Source organism: Physeter macrocephalus, chromosome 10 (genome assembly GCF_002837175.3).
Source record: "Physeter macrocephalus isolate SW-GA chromosome 10, ASM283717v5, whole genome shotgun sequence".
Lineage (NCBI taxonomy): Eukaryota > Metazoa > Chordata > Mammalia > Artiodactyla > Physeteridae > Physeter > Physeter macrocephalus.
This window is the reverse complement of record NC_041223.1, coordinates 53,014,621-53,033,708: the sequence shown is the minus strand read 5'-3', so window position 1 is coordinate 53,033,708 and position 19,088 is coordinate 53,014,621. Positions and strand designations below refer to the sequence as shown.

Here is a 19,088-nt window from a genome sequence, read left to right as displayed (position 1 = left end):
CTAGCAGGGGCTGAGTCGGAACGGACTTGGGCTCTGGAACTTCCTGCCATGATCACTTTCTAAAACTCCAAGGTCACTTCCTCCCCACTCTTGAGTTTCACACCTTGCAAATGAATAACTCTCAGGAAAGTGATGCCCAAGCTTGGTTCTTCATTTCCATTGATTCCTGTGTCGCCAACATGGGGGCTGCCCTGAACCAGCCAGAGCCAGGAGGACAGAGGAGGGGGCCTTCAGTTTACCCCCTCCTCAAATGTTATCCGCTGAGAGGGACTTGCACTGCCACCATCTGGCCTGGGTGGGTGTCCCAGACACGGCAAGTGTGTGGTGAGAGGGAAGGAGACAGCACGAATCCTTCCTTTGCCGTTCTCTTGAAATAAGCTTGGCGTGAGGAGGCTTTCCGAGCAGCAGGGGTGGGGCTGCCAACCATAGAGTGCGCTGCAGCTGCACCCTGTAGAACTTTGGGGGAAAACACATATTATTTACCAGACAATAATAGATACCAGAGAATAATAATGATTATTAGAGTGTTTGGGATGGCAAACGCTGTAGTTAAGGTTCCAGAATGGCTCTCATTATAATCCCGTTTTCCTAGTCCCTTATGAAAACCTTGAGATTTTCTCTAAGTAGGCTGATGCTGTCCATGTGTGGCCTTTGTCCAAAGGCGATTTCAATATAAGGAAACTTATTTGAGAAATAGTCCTCTTTGGGGGGTTCATGATTACATTAAAGAAACAATTTACACCCTTGAAAAAGCAGTTGCAGCATTCTTGAGTGAGTAATTCAAAATGGTGGTGTTTCTCAGTCACTGGAAGAAACCATTCATCACCTTGTTTTTTCCTCTTCCCTTTTTAAAGAAGGATTCAGAGGTCCTCTCTGACCACAAGATTTGGTCACTCTTAGTCCCAAGCCCAGAAGTAGGGATGGTTTCCCTCCCTCCAAAGCAAGTTCCAGGCTGTGCTTCCTAAACAAAAGTAAATCCTGCCCAGAAGAAGCTACAGTATGTCTTAGGATCCATTTGGGTCCATTTCCAAGGCCTCTTCCCAATCCTTTGTGACTTCTCATTTGTTGGTGGCTCTTGGTGTTTTTGTTTCTGTACCTCTTCTCACCATTATGTCTTAGAAAGAAAGAAGGAAAGAAAGGAAGGGAGGGAGAAAGGAAGGAAGGAAGGAAGGAAAAAAGAAAGAGAGAAAGAGGAAGGAAGGAGAGAAAGAGAGAAAGAAAGGAGAGGGAGAAAAGAAAGAAATTAAAGTGAGCTCTTTATTCAGAGATAAATATCCACATTTCCAAATCTGACCATGCCAAATGGAAAGGTTTCCATGACCTTGTAACTCCACTCCCATTGCATATTTGTGGTGTTTTGCATTTTCACTTTGGTTATTTAATATACATATTAAATGCACACAGATCTGGTGATTTAATGTGATTTGGGGAACTCAGGCATTTCCTGTCATGCACATTCAGATTTTCAAACCTTGTTTTTGGCTGATCATTATTATGGTTACCATTAACACCAGTATTTGGATAGCAGGGTTCAAAGCACAAGCTTGGACTTAGTCCTCCCAATGGGCATTTTGACCTCCTCACACTTGTGCTAAATTCATGCTACAGACACTCTGAACACCCCATTTCTCTTTGTGGCCTCCATTTCTTCGTCTATAAAATGCGGAAACTGTGTATATTATCTCTGGGGTCCCTTCAAGTTCTACATTCTGTCACCTGAAATTATTTGTTCACTGGTCTAGGAATAATCTCAACAGTTGTAAAGATGTTTACAAGTCCTCTCCCACCACCTCACGTTAGCCAAATTTTCCCGTTCACATATCTGACATCCCCATTTATTGGCAGGGGAAAAAAAGTACCGTTTTGGGACATGGGGGACAAGAGCTGTTTGACTCTCATTCACTTGACAAATGTGTGTTGAGCTGAATACATTTGTCCCCGGGTGTAGGGATGTGAGCAAAACAGACACAGCCTCAGACCTCAGGGACTTCACAGTTTAGTTGGATGACTTCTGAATGGCTGCTTCCTGGGGGTGACGGAGTGTCCTTAGGAGGTTTCAAGCCAAGAGACTGGTAGCAAATGAAATAAGCCAGTAAGGATAAGAGAGGCAGAGCCCAACGTCTGTGGAGAAAGTTGGGGTGGACATTCCGCAGAAACCGACTTTCCTGGTGAGCAGTCCTGTTCAGACCTTCTGCCCTGGGATCCCAGTCCTGTGCTTGGTCTGGATATGAAGCGATGTGAGTGGCTCACCTTTGTCAGGCCAGACCCACAGAGAGGGGCACTTCTTCCAGCTCAGTCGCCCCTGTAGGAAACCTCTGAAGAGTGGTCTCTGTGTCCCAGGAATTTTTCACGTGCTAAAAAGTCCATCTCATGGCCTTCCTCCTTTGCAGCAGACACTAGGGCTGTTACACGGGGTACAGGCTTGAGGTCTGCAACACCAGCGTCCCCCGATGACCTTGCCTGGCTTTGGGATGCCCTTGGGCGACTCCAAAGACCTCCTGCCGGTTAAGCGTGCAGTAACGTGGAGAGTGAACGTTGCTGGGTTGCAAAGGATGCTGCTGCAGTCTTTGGGTGAGGGCGTGGTGCTCCATGCTCATTATGGTATTCCAAAAAGCGACTCGAGTTTCATTTCCTCACACAAAGCTGGCAGGGCTGATCCTGCACAGAACCGTGAATGAAAGTCGTGTGGAAATCAGGCTGCACCGCCCCAGTTCTGGGGCCTTGTTGTAAGTCTGACCTGACAGCTGGGGAGTGTGCTGCTCTGATTCATGCCCGGGTTCTCCCCAGCCTGGGGGGTGGGGGGTAGTTTGGTCTAGTGGATTCTAACAAACCCCTTTTCCTCTTTTTCTAGGAACGCTCACTCACAGGGTACCTTGCATGGAGAGAGGGCGCAGAGCAAACCATGTCTCGCCATCCAGTGACACCAGCTGGTCAGCTCACCACCCCCTCTGGCTAAAACTCAAGCAAATAAAGCCGCTTCCTGTCATTAAGCATCTCAGAGGAAGCAGCCCTCCCTCGGTGGCCTCTAGCCCAGAGAAGCCAGCACGTCTTGGACCCACCAAGCGGGCCCAGCCTTCCTGCTGCCACCATCTCTGCTTCTCCCCAGAGGAACTTAGGGATTTTGCCCCTGGTTTAAAAGAAAAACAAAAAAAACAAAAAAACGACAAAACACCAACAAGCCACAAGGACCAATGTAGGTATTCTCCCTGCCCCATCTTCAAGGCTCAGAGGGTGAGGCTGGAAGATGATACAGATTTGAAAACAAAAATCGTTTTTTAATCTTTTTAAAAACTGCTGTGGTTTTGCTGCTACACGAAGAATTGTGATTTGCATTGTACGGTTTTGGACCTATACTGTTCACGTTTTGACGGCGGAGAGGGATCATACTGGAGTCCCAATGCTTCAGATTCATCTCTGTCCTGCCCAGGATGCACTTTTAAATGAAGAGTTAAAATATTTTATTGGCTAATATACTTTTCTTGTTATTTTTACAAAGGCCACCTTTATCCTTTTTAATGCCATATTTTCAGTGTTACACTTTTATGGCTTTTAATTTTCGATCTGACAGATGTAAGAAGCAGCATGAATAGTTTATACTGTGGTTTTTTCAGAGACTGAATGCCAAGAGAACTCGGTAAATGTTTATTCTTCTCAGCTTTCTCCTTAAATTCCCTTAAATAGCGCCCCATTTGGGAACAGAGCAAGAGTGTTGAACTGAAGACCAAAATGCCCTCAAGGTGTAAAATAATCCGAGGGGGAATATTTGCTGGGCGTCACGAAAGACTTGGATGAAATTTCAACCCTGATGGCTTTCGGTGATCCAGGAAGTCAGTGAAGCAATCTCTCTATATGCAGAGCCCTTTCATGATAATTAGAATGGTATGGACAAACCAATGAAAACAGGAGGGAAAGTGAGAAAGCTCACCCATGATTCTGTTTCACTGTTTGCTTTCTCCTGTCATGGTTAAGAGAAATGTGCAATTCGATCCTCAATCAGTGGGTGGAGGATAACAGGGTAGATTTTCTTGTGTGCACTTGTACAGTTGTAGCTGCGAGTCCAGAAGTCCTCTAGAGCATGTGTACTGGCACTGAGTTGGTGAGACAGTCGTGGAGTATCCCATTCTGATGAGTACAGAAAAAAAAAACAAAAAAAAGAAAAAATAAGAAAAAAACAAAAAAAAGAAGAAAACTAAAAAAAAAAAAAAAAAAAAAAAATCAAATCACCTTGTGATTCAGTGTATCTGTTTACTAACTCCAATAAAGCAATTGTTCCCTCTGGAGGGGTCCAGGTGCCCCCGCCCACAGGCCGCTGAGCCACCAGCAGCGGGGCGGTGGGGTGTGGTGGGCAGGCGAGGCCAAGACAGAGTCACGCTGGCCTTGAAGCACCACGGGGCCATGGATGCGGTGTACATACTGTATTTCTATATCCTCCTTTGTACAGAGTCACTTAACAAGTCAAGCTACTGTTTTACAGGTGCTCCTTATTTATTAGAGCTGTGAGAGCTTGGGGACACACCTGGCGAGCGAGCTCGCTTTTTAAAAATGAAATTGGGGAGCAAGGGAAGGGGGCGGGAGGGAGGGGAAGCTCGCAAGTCTGGGGAGAGATTTATAAAAGTGAACAAAAGGAAAACTTCCAGCAACCGATTAAACCAACCAACCGACCCTAACACCAAACTTGTCCACGCAGGATGCAGAAGCCCCACCTCTGGGTGCCCCTTTCCCTGCGGGGCCCCCAGCATTCTCCTCTCTCCCTGACCAGTGTCCGATTCATCAAACAAAAATAAATCTCTAAGAAAGAAAAATGCACTTACATGTGCTTATTTTGCTTTTCTCATTATTATGACTATTGTTGTTATTTTCCTTGTTACAGAAGGTGTTCATTTCTTTCCCCCAGGGAAATTTTTTTTTTTTTAATAAAGCTAGTAAGTTTTAAAAGATGTTGAAATATCAGGGTGATGCTGGCCCTTCCCAACCTGCATCTCTGCAAACAAGAGCCCACCTGGCCTGTTCGAGGGTCTGCTTCTCCACCGTGTCCATTGTTGACAACACACAGTGCGTGTGGAGTGGGCTCTTGGGCCTGTAGACTGGGGTGTCCCTTCCCAAGTGCTCTCCAAGTCCTGATCTTTCTCAGCTCCAAGGGTTCTGGTCGAAGGCTCAGGAAGCACCATGCAGCAGAAGCAAACCTCCCCAGTGGACTCTGGTCCCGTTAGTACATCATTTCACTGTAGGTCGGGAGTGCTCCTGTGAACGAGAGGGGTCAATCTGGTTTTGCTTTGGTACCTGAATTAAACATCAGAAAGTTTCTAAGATGGAAAGTACATTGATACTTAGTTCTAATCAATGAAGATCTAGCCTAATCTTCTTGTTCTACATGTGAAAAAAACTGAAGCCTAGAAAGGTGAATTGAGCTGTCCAGAGTCCACACTGAGTTGGTTTAGCTTGTCAGAAAACAAATGTTCATTAAAAAGTTAGGCTGGGGAGCCTCCCCTGTGGTGCAGTGGTTGAGAGTTCGCCTGCCGATGCAGGGGACGCGGGGTCGTGCCCCGGTCCGGGAGGCTCCCACGTGCCGCGGAGCGGCTGGGCCCGTGAGCCATGGCCGCTGAGCCTGCGCGTTCGGGGCCTGTGCTCCGCAGCGCTGGGCCCGTGAGCCATGGCCCGTGAGCCTGTGCGTTCGGAGCCTGTGCTCCGCAGCGGGAGAGGCCACAGCGGTGAGAGGCCCGCGTACCACACACACACAAAAAAAAGTTAGGCTGGGGACTTCCCTGGTGGCGCAGTGGTTCAGAATCTGCCTGCCAATTTAGAGGACACAGGTTCGAGCCCTGGTCTGGGACCATCCCACGTGCTGCAGAGCAACTAAGCCCATGTGCCACACTACTGAGCCCGTGTGCCACAACTACTGAAGCCCACGTGCCTAGAGGCTGTGCTCTGAAACAAGAGAAGCCACCGCAACGAGAAGTCCGCACACCGCAACGAAGACCCAACGCAGTCAGAAAAAACCTAAATAAATAAATAAATAAATTTATATATATAAAAAAAACTTAGGCACCATCAGCAATCTTCTCTTTATAACCATTCTAGGAGTGGATTCTGGTGGCCCGGTTTCTTTCTCTCGTGGAGCCTGAGGGATCTTGGAGGCTCCTGGTGTGGGGTTATGGTTATGACTCCATGGGAACTCCTCAGCCCCAGCCGAGGCCACGCAGGGGCGGGCACCCAGCTGGGGCCGTTTGGTGCAAAGTCCCTGATAGCGTTAGTCAGCTGGACTTGGCCATAGACGCGATCGCCCAGGGTATTGATTTTGCTTTTGTCTGTAGTCCAAGATTGTCCAGCAAACATGTTGACCCTTCAGGAAACAAAAGGTCCCTTTGTTCCAACAAGAAAAGATTCCGTGGCATCTCATCAGACAGCACACCTTTTCCTCTTTCTCTTCCTTCTCTTAATCTCAGTGTTCCCTGAAATAAAGAATCCTCTTGGGCTATCAAAACTTTATAGAGAGAAATAGAAATAATAATGTCAATAATTACGAGCACGTGCTGAGTACACGTACATTAGCCTCACTCACGGAAGGTCCTAATATTTCCCCTTTATTGCATGTGAAGAATGGAAATCCCAGTGAGTTTAGTAATAGCCCGAGATCACCCAGCCAGTGAGTTGCAGAATAGGATTCAAACCCAGGGGGGTTGGTGCCAGAGCCCAGGCTGCACGTCCAATCTGCAGAAAAACTGTTGACATCTTCATGAATTGTCATTTTGTGGCAGTAATTCAGCTCTGTAAGTTTCTGGCAGTGATTCAGCTTTGTTCTAAAGTGGCCCTCATTTTAAAACTAAGCCAGAGAGTTGAGTGTTCATGGTAACTGCCCTCCACATCTTACTGGGTGTGTGGATGTGCTGAGGCTACTCTGCTTTCTGAGAAATTAGGCAATGAATTCCCTGTTGGTTATCAAAGCCCCGCTGAACACAAGGCCCCAAGTGTGATGCTGACGGGAGACCGGAAACGAGCACAGCTCACAGCCCCTGCCCCGGTGGCTTACATGTAACGGGAAGATGGAGCTGTGGAAAAGAAGGACCACTTCTTGGTCTCAGCAGGATCTCTCTGTAGGTTTCCAGAGTTTATATGAACGCACGTGTGGAGCCTGGATTCACAGCTTTGCAAAGCCACCCTCTTTTTGCAGGTGTTCCCTTGACACTGGAAGGGCAACTTGAGCTGCAAGCAGGCCTATAGGTGCCGGCCGGTTCTGCCCACAAGGCACAGCCAAATGTCAGGGCTGGAGCCCGGGGGCAAAGGCACAGCTCTTGGTTAAATGGACCGAGACCACTTCTCACAGGGTCCTTCCCACATCATCCGGGCCCCTCGAAGGCAGGCACCGTGGTGTTCCTAATTTTGCATCTTTGAAGAGCTGTTCTCCACTCTTGGAACAGAAAATGTTGGCTGAGTTGAGGTACTTTTCTCCTACCAGCCTGATGGGAGAAGAGGACAGGGAACCCCAGGAGCCAGAGCTGTCGTGCGGCAGACACAGGAAGCCTGTGTTCAGAGTTTCATTTGTTTCTGGTGCTCAAGGGAGGAGGTGCCAGCAGCAGCCCCCGGTTCAGCACATCTTCAGACTGCTTTTGAAAACAAGGAGTGACACGAGGGGAGAAGACGCAGCACTGCCCTGGGGCTTCTGTGCTGTGCGGTGACTCCAGGCCACAGACGGTTACACCTTTTACCCTGAGGAGCCTTGGAGATTAGATCATTCCTTGACCCCCAGACACACATAGAGATGGAAAGTTAGTCTTCAGCACCCAGAAAGGACCTCTTATTCTATCTTCTCAACCGTGGATGGAATGAACAGTTGCCACCAGTGTATGGAGCTCTTCTCATGAGAGGAGGGGCCTCAGCTGGTTCACAATGAATTAGCTGCTTCCTCTGTGCATGGCCCCAGCTTTACACACATCTGCTTGTTTAATTCTCACAGCAGCCCTGTGAAGGAGGTGCTGGTATTACCACATCCCCACTTCACAGTCAGAGAAAACTGAGGCATGATGATGAAGGGGGTTTCTGTCCACAAATAGAATCAGAACCCAGCAGTGGGCTCCAGGGGCCACCCTCCCCGTTGGTCATGCTAAGCATGACCTCACCAGGGCCCAGGACGCCTGGCGGTTCAGGGAGAGTTCGGGTCATTTACTTGGTGCCTAAACCATGAGTTGGAGACACCATTGACCTTTATATTGTGTTTGGAGAGGAAAAAATAATCTACTTCTCTTGACGCCTGGTTTTGCACATCACCAGAAACGGAACGGTCAGTGATTCCGTAGGGGAAGTTTGAGGGAGATGGGAAGGGGCCTGTGTCAACAGCTCAGAGGAGAGGAGAGAGAGGCAGACTGGTCCTGTGTTAGATTCCTGGGGCAGGAAGAAAGGGGGCGTGTGGGCCAGGGGCTGTTTTCCATTTCCCCTTATTCCGATTTGGGGAGCTGTAAGCTGGGCTTTCTCCTGCGGCACTTGTTTGGATGGGTGATGGGGTGTCAAAGAAGAGCAGCAGGGCGGGTGCCAGGGCCACACAGGACTCCGCCCCTCTGCCCAGAGGGCAGGGGGCTACAGCCAAGCCTCACAGTCACTCTGGGGCTGGGCCACTGGATCCAGGGTCAACTAGCTGACCGAATGAATGGACGGAAATGTTGAAAGTCCCCACATGCCAGACACCACACCGGGCAGTCACACAGACGGTCTCAGGCAATTCTTATTAAACCACATGCTATACAGACCGTGCGATCCTCATTTCTGGATGAGGAAGATACAGTCCGGGAAGAGTAAGCGATCTGCTCTGGTCACTCAGCTAATAAGTCAGAGAGCCAAGATTTGGACACTCAGTCCCCATATGCAATGCTCTTTGATGGCACCACAGCAGCAGAAATACCAGTGTCAACTCAGGTCACGACTCAGTATGAATTTGAATCAGCCAATGGGACACGTGCCTGGTGATGTCATTCCAGCCTGCTTCCAGATCTCTGGGAACAAATCACGTTCTCTTTCCTCACCCATTCCTCACCTGCAGGGCTGGGCCAAACCAGCAGACGTGAACCCCTCCAAGAGGGAATGCTAATCTTAACGACATTTATCGAATGTGTACTAAATGCCATTTTGGTTGCATTATTTTATTTATGCCTCACAGCAACCCTGTGAGGTGATTACTATGATTATTCCCATCTTAGAGATGAGGAAGCTGAGTACCCAGAGGCTAAGTACGGGCAGAGCGTGCTCCTGCATCTGGGCATTCGGATACCTAGCCCTTCCCTCACCAGCACGCTCACGTTTCGGCTTCCCTCTTGTGGGTGCATGGATGCCTGAATGCATGAATGGAAGAGGATTTAATCGAGTACCTCGAGGGACGCCAAATCTGACACTTTCACATGTGTCCTCTCGTCTTTGAGTGTGACTGGAGCATGAACCCTGGGAGTGACGTGGGGATGAGCGCAGGGGTGGTTCCCATCTCCTGAGTTACAGAAAAAGTCAGTTGCCCTTATCTTCCTCACCTAACTTCCCATCAATTCCTGTCCTGAATGAGAACTCTTCTTTGCAAACACTGCCGGCCTCACAATGTAACAAAGAAGAATGCTCAAGGGGGTTCACTCCAAAGCTCTTTAGGGTGCTTATTTCCACTGCCGTGCCTTCCTCTAACAGCCTGGGAGCAAGCACCAGGGCTAATTCATCTTTGCATTCCCTTCGGGCACCTGGCAGGCAGTGCGCTTAGCGTGCAAGGACCGAGGGGCTAGGCGTGTAGACCCCGGCCGCTGTGCCTCCCCTCCCTGTGGGAGCTGGATCAGTTGAGTCCCTCGAATCTGCTCCACACCCTCTGTGTCTTCGAAACCCCCTTCCCCATTTCCTGCTCTGGGTTCCCCTCCAGAGCCTCTGAGCAGCAGTGAGGGGCCACCACCTGCCCAGCTGCGTGGATAAGGCCAGCTCGGGAAGCCTCAGCTGGTCGGGGAGAACAAGGAAAACCCCTCATCATTTCCCCTCTCCTGCTTCTCACGCAAACACCTCACATTCCATTTAAATGCTCCATCTAAGATAATTTCTGGTATTGGAAATACTTGAAAAAAAAATTTGTTTAGGAAAGGCTGGTGGTGGAGGGAGTGAGCTCTGGAAGGCATGCCTTCCGACCTTGATCAAGAAAGGGAAGGTCAATGCAGAAGCATATTTAGCCACAAGCTTTAGACTCTGCGGTATTCTTTTCCCCTTCTTTCTAGGTTTACTTAAACAAAAGGGAAAGATGAGCACAACATAAAAACAATGAAAACAATTATAGACAGAGAAAGAAGAGTTTCATAAAACAACAGCACCCAGGAGGGGCCTTTTGGATTGTGTGCTCTCAGCACCCAAGCCCCCAGCACACACGGAGACCTGCCTTCCGGTCTCGGCCATTTGCCTCAGGTATCCCCTTCACGTACGGTAGTTGGATTAGGGCTCCGGACCAAAGGCCAGGAATGCAATAAGATACTTTTATACATATTGATCCTTTAAAAAAGAGTTTGTTTTCATGAAACTTTAATTCACTTTTTTTTTTTTTTTTTTTTTTTTAGCTTTTTAGCCTAACTGCTACACATTTTATCCCTGTTCTTTGTGAAATGCTAATCCAGCCCGAGGTTTTCATTTTCCGGGTGTAACTTTTCAGAAATTGTATATCTGCATAGCAACCCAGCAAGAGCTGCCTATGTCACGGTATCACATGTCAGAAAGATGAAAAGGACTCCAAATCTCAGCTCTCCACAAACTTGGCCCTCCAATCCTGGGGCAGAGAGCTTCTTGGCCTTAATATAAATGGCAGGAGAGCCATTTCAGGGCCAGAGAGGTGCAAACTTTTATCTTGTTGATGACAGAAAACGACACATGACCTCAGCTCAGCTCAGTGGGGACGAGCAAACCAGAAACAAAGGCCGTATTTTTCTCTGCTCTCGTCCCTGCTGTCAGCTTCCAAGTGCAACCTGAGCCTGGATTCCGAACCCAGTGTCCAGATTAGAGATTGTTGACTCAGATTTAGTGGTGAAACGTGAGCCCGACTCTGTTGATGGCAGGCCTTGAAGGAGCAAGTTTCCTGAAGCCAAGAGAGATTGTATGTCAGACGAGAGCCTGGCTTCTCTTTATCACAAACTTCCTGATCTGCCTCTGTTTTAATAGTTTCCACCAGCACCACCAAAAGAGAGAGAGAGAGAGAGAGAGAGAGAGAGAGAAACAAAGATGGAGAGAGACAGAGACAGAGGGAGGGAGGGACAGAGGAAGCCTTGCCCTTAGTTCCATCTCCTCAGTGTCATAAATCAGGAAATTAACAAGTGTGTAACTGGCCTTTGCCACAGTCCAGGACAATGACCTTTTTGTGTTTCTTACCGGTGGCCAGCACTTAACATAATCAACGGAGAGCTCCACTCAGAAAGGATGTAAAATGGGGGCTTGATCTTGCCATTTAAAGGATATTTCCCAATACGCAGGCACATGGCTTTTATGAGGCTCAAACATGGCTTAGAAACTCGCCTCTTTGGTCTGAAGGCAGGTCATTAAGAGAAATCATTACATCGCTTTCCCTGTCTCTGTCTCTCCGTTTTTTACTTTGGCACCTTCCCGGCTTTTCCTTGGCTTCTGATTTCATCCCTCTTTTAGATTCTCTGTGCCGTCAGTAATTTATGTGCAAGATATTTTCCCAACCTCCAAATGTTTTTCCATTTGGCAAACCACGTCCCGAAGCTTCCACACAATGTAACTGTAGAGTCCATTTACACTAGAAAACATAAGCTTGGTTAATGGAAAAGCCTAACAAGCCCATGTCGGTGACCCTGGGTGCAGGGCCGAGTCACAGACGATCTTCCAGGCCACCTCTGGGGACGCAGTGGGGCTGAGCGTCAAGGAGGAGTGTCTTTCCCTGGTTCCACAGATGCTTGGCTTCGACCCTTCTTGTCTCCGAAAAGGAAAGAATTCCTTCCAAGCCCCTTTCTCGTATAGTTTTTGGAAGTTTTTGGAAGCTTCAGGGCACCATATGGAGAATCATTTCATGATTCTCCTGATGGCTTTTACGTGAGCAGCTATAAATTGAATGGTTTCCTTCAGGTCTGATATCCCTATGGTACCTGCTAAGGATTGTCGGGAATGATCACTGAAGGTGTTAGTCCTGTGCTGTTCTTGATAGGAGAGAAAACCCAGGCCCCCTCCTGGCAGGGCACAAAGTTAAGGACACCTGGGAGGGGGTGGGGGGGTAGGATGGGGAAGGCTGCACAAGCCTTTCCAATTGGTCACAAGGGTGCTTTTTCCCCAGTGACTTTTTCATTCCAAAGTCATGGATTTAGGACAGAGGTGGAAGTTGAGTCCCTGTCCCTGCCCCAGTGTGGGGCTGCTGGGCTTCTCCCAGGGATCTCAATAAGCCAGGCCCAGCTGGGCCCCTCCATGATACACGCTTGAGGCTGATGGACTGGATTTACATCCAGTCCCTCACAGGGCACATCTAGGCAGCATTTTGGCTTCTGAAAGATGAGTTTTATTCACTGAGTAACTGACACTTTTTCTTCCTAAACAGTTGCAATGATACAAACGCTCTGCATTTTACCTTTTAGAAGTGGCTCGTGACGTTCTCTCTCTCTTGACCCAATACTCTGTTGATTGAATAAGTCAGTCAAAGGCAAAGAGTCATTCTAATAAGGATAAGACTGTAGGTGAGTCTTTTTAGGGTGTTTATTTTGCTTGGGTAGCATTTCCTTAACTCACCGAATTTCTCTGGCCCACTGGATCAGTGCCAGGTGGGCAGAGGGTGGCTAGTATCTTCTACGGAACCACCGATGAATGAGGCACTGAGCCCTTAAACTGTTTCCCAAGAACGTCTGTTAAAAAAAAAAAAAAAAAAAGACATAAAAATCATAGTACTGAAGATTGGTTAGCTCTAGGAGCTCATTCCCTCGGATACATTTTTAGGCTTTTGTTTATCTTTCTTGATTGATAAAGTAATTATCAAAATGCATTAGAAAATAATAGCCAACTGGTGAGAAAAGGAACAGTTGGAGGAAGCAAAGCAGTGCAGGAAAAGCATGCACAGACTCTACCCCAGGCTTTCCAGTGAAACTCCATGAAAATTCATCTTCTCTTTTGCCTTTCCCTTCCTCCGGGGCTGATCCAGGGCACTGGCTTGATAAAGCGTCTCCATCACACGGTAGCTAATGAACTCCTCGGGAAAGGCTGCTCTCATCTTCCCTCCCCGAGTCTCTTCTCCCTTCCTCACCTTTTCTCCGTCCCTCTCCACTCTGAAGTCTGCCACGGGCCAACCAGAACCCCAGCAGATGTTGGTGTTTTATGATCCAAATGGGAGCCCAAAGGATCAGCCAAATACCAGCCCCAGTGAGAGATGGAACCAGGCCATCTGACATCAGAAACACAGAACGCCCACCCGTCCAGCCGGGCCTGGGCTTCCAGGGAGCAGGAGGGCTAGATAATTAGCTGGCACAGCCTACGTGCTGGCCCATTGCTCTGCCTTCTGAAGAGCACACAGAGTCCTTTCATGGAGGCTCGGGGAGGTGGGGCAAGACCCTCCATGAGTCCCCCTCCCAGGATGGCAGTCCTGGCACACAGTGGTCTCCCCTCATGCCAGAGCACCACGTGGTGCCCTGACTGTGCATCCTGGCCCAGGAAAGAGCTGGAGGTTAAGGACCACTGCCATGGGTAGCTGGGAAGTGCCATGTGGCTCAATAGGCAGCCCTAAACCCCACACCAGTGCAGGAGCAAATAAGGATAGTGGACAGAGTGTGGGTGGACAGATGGAAGGTCTGAGTTTCTGTCTCAGCTCCACCATTTACACTGCTATTGGCTGTGTTGGTTTTCATTGTCTCTGAGGCTTGGTTTCTCCATCCATGATATGGAGATTGTAGTACCGACTCGTGGAGTTACTTCCAGGATGAAGTGATTCTATGTGTGCCAGCTCTGGGCCTGTTCCTTCACCGTCCCTGCTCTGCCTTGGATGGGAGGCGACCGGACCCTGGCTGGGTTCAGCCAATGGGAACATGGGGGAAGGTATTTCCTTCCCCGTCTCTCTGACTCACGCAGCTTCTCCGGCAGCAGCTTCCTCTGTGCCAAGCCTCCAGTCCCCTCTGGAAAGTCCTTAGTACTGCAGTTCCCGTAATGGCCTCCTCCCTTTCTCCCTCAGCCTCAGGGTGGCCCTGCCATCCCCTGCCCAGCTGCTCCGCTCACCATCACCATCACCCGTGCAGCCAGTCCCCTTCGTTGAATTCCCTTGCATGTGAATGTAGGTGCTGAGGTGCTTTCTGTTTTCCTGATTGGACCTTAGGCAATAGAGCATGTGAACATGTAAACGCGCTGTACACCCAGATGGAAACAGAAGCTCTCATTGCACTAAGTGCGAGGGGAGAGAGCTGCTGACCTGGTTCTTCTCACCCTAAGCATCAGATCCTGGACTTTAACCATGAGGTCAGGATCCTCCTGGGCCAGCTGTCAACTGGAAACAATTTCCAGAGGGGTTCTTCAACTGGGGATTTTATAAAGACAGAAAAATTGGATAAGACCTATATATTTTTTAAATCATACATTATATATATACTATAATAAAAATATATACTATAATATATATATACTATAATATATATACTATATATACTATAATAAAATATATATACTATATATATACTATAATAAAATATATAAATATTTATACTATAATATATATAGTATAGTATAAATATATATACTATAATAAAAATATCCAGTGGACTTCTGGTCTGCCTTCCATTTACTCTCCACTCAGGCACCTATAGGCGATGTGGTCTGGTGTGTCTAGACTCTTCTACGTTCTGCTGACCTTCTCCTGAGTCTCCTGCTATTCCTGTTTCACACCTGGGAGCATTTGCTCATTTCTCAGCCTCGTCCCCTGGTTCAGTGAGTGAGCATTAAGTGTCGTCTCCTCCCTGTACTACTAAGGGGGCGTGAGTCCATCGACCCACTGCTCTGTCTCTCCCGGGTTTGCTCGGCCTTCGGCGCTGTTTCTCTCCGCCTGCCTTCTGTCTTCTGGTTCTGCTGTGCCACAGGGATGCGAAAGGTTGTATTCCACCCCTTTTGGCAGGAAGAGTAACTTCCTCATTGAGGTCAGAATTGCAAATGGATTTCCCCATTGGGCAGAGAGAAGGAGGCCCAACTTCCTGTGTAGTGTTATTAATCGGTGGCCCTCCCCTGCTGGTGGCTGCCCGGCTCAGGATGGTCCCTGCTTAACCATTTCCTGCCCAGCATCGTGAAGGCCACAAAGGCACAGTAGGAGCTATGCAGTGCTCTCTATTTGATTATTATATTTTGTGGGCCATCACCCTTTGGGTCCTGAGCTACCTGCGCTCTGTGGGGAGAGGGACAGTCGGGACAGCAGTGCCTTTGCCTGAGGAGCATATTTAATACATTTTTCTCACTCCCATCTCCTCAGGCAGATTTATGCTATTTCATCTCAAAGTCACAGGCGTAGAAAGACATTCTTTATGGGTAAGGCTTCTCTCCTCCCCTTTGACTGGATTTCGTGTCATTCCTATTGAAAGCATAGTAACCAAACAACATGAGGACATTTCAAACACACCTGTGACATCACAGATGACATTGTACACTCAAACGCAGAGCTGGGAATCCTTAGGTTGGTACTACCAACATCTCCCGGATTGCAGCCCTGCAATTTCAGACTCATCCCTTTCTCACACAGTCATAAATCATAACAGTTGAGAGCTGGACTGGACTTCACCGTTCATACCATTCAGTGCACCTATCTTTGCACCTGAGGGAACTGAGATGCGGACATAGGCTGAGTGACTTGACCAACGGCAGGTAGTGAGGGGCAGCGTCAAGGGGAGAACCTGGGTCTTCAGGGACCTCAATCGAGTGCTCTTTCCAGTGACCACCACGGCAATTAAAACCAACCAAAGCTTTTGTTGCCTTGATGCATGTGAGCTGTATTCCACAGATGTGACGCCCAGAGAAGATTAATGGTGCCCTGGTAACTGTTCAACCATGGACTCTATGGAAAATATAACACGTATGCATATACATATGTACACAAGTGTGTTATAAATATTGCTAACATAAAGGATGTGTAGCACACAATTTACACATAATAATAAAATATACGACGCTCTGTTATAAATTCCCTACAGCCAGTTGATGCTCACAGGATGTTTTTGTTGATTTTGGCTGAATTCTTGTACCTGTACCTGGCTGCAGTTGCTGAAGGAGCATTCAGTGATATTTTCTTGTGAGTTAACAAATAAGACAAAACCAAAGCCACAAAGACAGGTTGGAACTTTGCTTGTTTATCAGTGACAGCAATGACTTTTTTCCTAAATCAGATAGTAGCCTTCAAATGTGGAGAGAATATTCCCTCAAATTTTTGTGCTATTTGCAATGTAACAGCCATATATAGGACATGCTTTTGAGTTTAATCCTCACTATTAATATTTTCCATTACCTTCTTAAGTTTAGAATCAGCAAAACAATAAATCAAGCCCTGGTGTCTAGCATATGCTGATTTCCGTAGCATAAATATTTTCACCATGATCAGTTTCAAGCTAACAGTGTGATGTCATTGAACTCAGAGTTGGCAAGACATGTGCAGTGGCTCCTCGTTTTACAGTATTTCCACTATTCAGATACAACAGGTATAAATAACCCCAAGAGCGTACGTAGATAAGAGTATAAGGTGGTAAAATAATTGGGGAGTGATAAGTTTTGAGCATCAGTTACTCTTGTTTTTAACATAACTTACTTAATTGTAATGTGTATAATTTAATTTTTAATAATGTCTGTATTTAACAACTGGCTCATAAAATTCCTGAAAACTGAGAATCAGCTCTCGTGAGCCCATAGGGGCAGCCTCCAGCACAGCACTAGCAGAGTATGGATGGGAAGGTGCTTTGCTCCCTCTCAGGGTATGCCCAAGGCCACCAGGCTGAGGAGACCAGGATGCTGGCCATCTGGGTACGAAGGCCTGGATGGAACCCATGCTGAGGTGTAGAGGGCAGATTTAAGAACATGGATCGGATCCCATGTAGCAGGTGAATGAAGGTGGGGTTAATTTTTTTATACATGCTTCCAAAAGCTACAGAAAATAAAGTTTTAAATATTAGATAGTCAAGGAAATTGACAGGAAAAGGGGCACAGGAAAAAGAGAAACAAGGAGGAAAAGGATTATTGTTTTTTAAATATCCTTTGTTAAGACAGTAATGTGCTGACACAGAACCCTAGGCCTGCTTTTGTGGACGTTCCCACGGGCCTCCCACGTGTGTGCCGTGATGGACACAGTGCTGGCCCTGCCCTGGGCATTCCCTCAGTGAGGACCTGACCTCCTACTGCTTTGGAAGGAGAGGATGAGGTTACCAGAGCTTTGGATCCATTTTTGGATCAAATGAAAACGTCAGGCTAATCCTTAGCGAGTTCCTCTCCTCTTACAGATGCTGGCCTCACCCTAGGGGTGGGCGTCGGATCTCTAACTGTTCCCGTCCTAGGACGGGGCGGAAAGTCCCACGCTGCTGTCGAGGCTTGCGGCTCCCCTCCTGACCTCTGTCAGCAGCACCCTCTCTGCACCGGTGACCCCATCTTTCCAGACAACTCCAGCGTCACCTCCCCCATGAAGCCCTCAGGGACGACGACCCAAGCAGTCACCCACTCTCCTCTTTCCTCACGGCATCTGTTGTCATTTGCTGTACCCTTGGTTCACTCGTCTCTGTTCCCAACAGGACTGTGGGCTCTTTGAGGGAAAGGATCTTCTCTTGCCAGTACCTGGTGCATGTAGGTCTCAGTAAATCTTCGACCCCACGTCACCTTGTTTAGTGATTCTCAAACACTCGTGCATAAGAATTACCTGAAGAATGGATTAAAATGCGGATCCCCAGACCCCAGAGCAGTGAGTGACTGGGTCTTTAATAAAACCAAATGATTCTCAGGCACATATGTTCACAAACCATATTTTGAGAAATACGGATTTGTTCAATTTTTTCATTTTATAGGTGGGCAAACAGAGGGCAAGAGATCAAATGATCTGCTTCAGGACCCTCAGCTACCGAAGTGTAATGGGGCGTCACGGTGCTTTGACATAGAACCGCCTTAAATCCTTAGTAAGCAAGTCACAGCCACACGGATGATGACTGTTAGAAATGTTAAACAAACAAACAAACAAAGAAACCCTTGAACTGAAATCACTGCACACCACATCTTAAGACAGCAATAGACTCTCCAGATTTAGATGCCTCCACTAGAAGGGTGTGCAAACAGGTGTCATAAGGGCACCCCTTTCTTATTGCTTATCAGTGTCTCCTGAGGATCTGAGGTGTTTTCTTGCTGACATGGGAACAAGTCCCCCGATGATTTCTGCCTCTAAACTTGCCTCAGTAGCTATCACCAGAAGCCGTCTGCCACAAGCTCTATTTCCAGCAGAGTGTCCTCTGCCCGCTTTCTGATGTTCACAGTTTGTGAACAGGGCCCCAAGCAGACCCGGTGTTCAGGTGTCCGGTTCAGGCCTATTTTTATGAGCAAATCCTTGTTTCATCTGTCAGTTGTTTGGTGAGTGCCATGCGTGCTGGTTACTGCCTTGGGCAGCAGGTGCCACCTAGAGGGCCCTGTGACCACCACCGTGGTTTGGCAGGAGCTGGGCAGCCCCTGGCCCGAGGAAGCCCTGCAGCTACCCACCGAGGGTTATACCAGCTCCTAAGCAGCCCTGGCACTAAGGCTTCAGAGGATGGGGGTTGCCAGGGGAGCAGGAGAAGGACAGAAGAAGGAGGTCGGGCTGGTCCTAGCTTTCAGCTTCCTTCCTTGATGTGATTCCGAGGGGAAATGGGCGGGCGCTCTTTTTCTCGGCCACAAGGTGGCAGCAGTGGGCTGGCCAGGTGCTGGCTCTGCGCTCGGCTCTAGGAGGACCGCCCACCACGCAGAGAAGGTGTCGCCGGCTGCCCTTTAAAATTCCTTGTTTGTCTCTTTCTGACTTACTTCACTCTGTATGACAGACTCTAGGTCCATCCACCTCACTACAAATATCTCAATTTCGTTTCTTTTTATGGCTGAGTAATATTCCATTGTATATATGTGCCACATCTTCTTTATCCATTCATCTG

General features: G+C 48.0%; 1 protein-coding gene across 6 annotated transcripts in view; it reads left to right on the top strand.

The window, feature by feature from the left end:
* Window positions 1-4,172, top strand: part of SOBP (sine oculis binding protein homolog) — a 159,572-nt gene extending 155,400 nt beyond the window's left edge. For all 6 annotated transcript variants that reach the window (XM_024115514.2, XM_028494590.1, XM_028494592.1 and 3 more), the window contains one exon: window positions 2,852-4,172. The gene's annotated coding sequence lies outside the window, so the exon portion shown is untranslated. The remainder of the gene's footprint in view (window positions 1-2,851) is intronic.
* Window positions 4,173-19,088: the final 14,916 nt, after the last annotated feature.